Here is a 2,500-nt window from a genome sequence, read left to right as displayed (position 1 = left end):
AGTCATTGAATCCAACTAAATCATTATTTTGTCAGATGTGCTACAGTATTTTCCTTCAAGAGTTGTCATAAAAAAGCGTACCTTGCTAGATTTTGTTTTCTATCCAGTAATACGAGTGACTAATGGGCTCAATTGCTTTACTTGCACCTTCGCAGTGTGACTACTGTGCATGGGTGTATTGCAATATCAATTCTGAGACAATATATCGTTGGCTCTAATTCTGACAGTCTACTAAACCAAGCGAGGCTATAGTAGCTGGAAAGTAACAAAAAAGAGCAACCAGTGTGGTTTCACTGTTAGCCCTACACCCTGCCCTGTTTGGACATGGCCCGTGCTGCTGTGGTCACACTAACTAGCTGCACGGGCATGGGTCCAGCCTGCCCTGCTTTCATTGGCTGCAAGCAGCCAGCCCTGGTCTCCCAAGCAACAGTTCACAGCTGACCACAGGGCTGAGAGAGCATCAGTAAAAGAGCGAGAGACAGACAGACAGACAGAGCGAGTGTGACAGACAGACAGACAGACAGACAGACAGACAGACAGACAGAGAGCCAGACAGAGAGCCAGACAGAGAAACAGACAGCTAGACAGACAGGCAGGCAGGCAGGCAGAGACCAGACAGGCAGACAGACAGAGACAAACAGACAGACAGACAGACAGACAGACAGCGACAGCGACAGACAGAGACAGAGAGACAGCGACAGAGAGCGAGAGAGACAGACAGACAGACAGACAGAGAGAACGACAGACAGACAGAAAGCGAGAACAGACAGACAGACAGACAGACAAAGAGCAACACAGACAGATAGACAGAGACAGACAGAGAGAGAGAGAGAGAGAGAGAGAGAGAGAGAGAGAGAGAGAGAGAGAGAGAGAGAGAGAGAGAGAGAGAGAGAGAGAGAGAGAGAGAGAGAGAGAGGGAGGGAGGGAGGGAGAAATCCAAACAGTGTGTGATTCATATCCCAAGGAGCTGAAGCGAGGTAGTGTTTTACATCTGGCCTGCTTTCATTCTGACCACTGTGGCTCGAGTGGACAGTCACCCCGACATATATAGCCCTACTTCCTGCCAGTCAATACCTATGTTTCCATCAATGTGGTTTTATGCAAATTTCGGAACTGCAAACCAGAAAAGCTGAAGGGGAATGCTGAATTTCAATCATAAATCCTAAATATAACAAAAAGATTTTTACGACCACCTGGGGTGGAAGAGCAACCACTACCTGTAATGGTAACTGTACAGTTACATGACAGTTTATTCACACCCTGCATGTGCATGAAATGCAGTGCATGAAAATGCATTGATATGCATTTTTCTTGAATTTTGCAAATCTTTGCTCAACATTTGAACGGAAGAATGGCTCATAAAAAGACAAAACCTCTCTCACCACTTGCATCTAGCTTATGCAGGACTTTTCTCTGGTATCTTGCAACACATGACTAAATTTGAAAAGCGTGAACTGTGTACCGCGCAGGACTTTGCTAATAACATTACAACATGAAAATATTAGATTATATGACTTAACACAGTCTAATAAACAGTAACTACATTATAACGTCAGTGTAATGCTGTAGAAATAGCCTGTAGTAGATGGGGAGGAGTCCAAGCCCATGACTGACAGCTCCGCAGACAACAAAGGAAACACCCCTGTCCGTCTGCATGACAAGCTCATCCGTTCCGACTGCTGTGTGTGTGTGAATGTGTTCACCGACCCTCTTCAGTCTGCTCCATCCTCCAATAAATGTCTGTCCTCTCTCACATTTTATTTTTCCCAGAACGCTGTTTGCTCCCACCTTTTTACGAGCGTTGACTGAATACTACAAAAATGGTGCAAAACATATGCCGTCACTAAGCGGTGAGGTAAAGACAGATATGTTGCTTTGCTCAAAAGTGTGCAACGTAAGAAATCTTAGCACAGACGACTTCAGGGCACTTGACCCATGAAGCCCAAACTAAAGCAATCAAAAGAGATTAAAACATGTATTTGGGTGTCTGGGTGGCGCGGCAGTCTATTCCGTTGCCCTACCAACACGCGGATCGGCGGTTCGAATCCCCGTGTTACCTCCGGCTTGGTCGGGCGTCCCTACAGACACAACTGGCCGTGATATGGGTATGTGTCCTGGTCGCTGCACTAGCGCCTCCTCTGGTCGGTCAAGGCGCCTGTTTGTGGGTGGAATAGTGTGATCCTCCCTGGCAAAACTCATCACTGTCAGGTGAAAAGAAGCGGCTGGGGACTCCACATGTATCGGAGGAGGCATGTGGTAGTCTGCAGCCCTCCCTGGGTCGGCAGAGGGGGGTGGATGCAGCGACCGGGATGGCTCATAGAGCAGGGTGATTGGCCAGGTACAATTGGGGAGAAAAGTGGGGGGGGGGGGGACATGTATTTGGAGAGGATAATCAACATCCTTTGCTCTTGTTATTTGCTGTATTGAGGCAATTTTTAGTAATTTACTCAAATTGAGTTCTAACGAACAAAGGAAGTACATCTGTCGAACGCTGATTTCC

General features: G+C 47.0%; 1 protein-coding gene across 1 annotated transcript in view; it reads right to left on the bottom strand.

Moving 5' to 3' along the window:
• Positions 1-2,500, bottom strand: part of smad7 (SMAD family member 7) — a 25,046-nt gene that overhangs the window by 19,550 nt on the left and 2,996 nt on the right.

Source organism: Lampris incognitus, chromosome 12 (assembly GCF_029633865.1).
Source record: "Lampris incognitus isolate fLamInc1 chromosome 12, fLamInc1.hap2, whole genome shotgun sequence".
Taxonomy (NCBI): Eukaryota; Metazoa; Chordata; class Actinopteri; order Lampriformes; family Lampridae; genus Lampris; species Lampris incognitus.
Note: the sequence above shows the minus strand (reverse complement) of the source record. Positions and strands in the feature narration are given on the sequence as shown.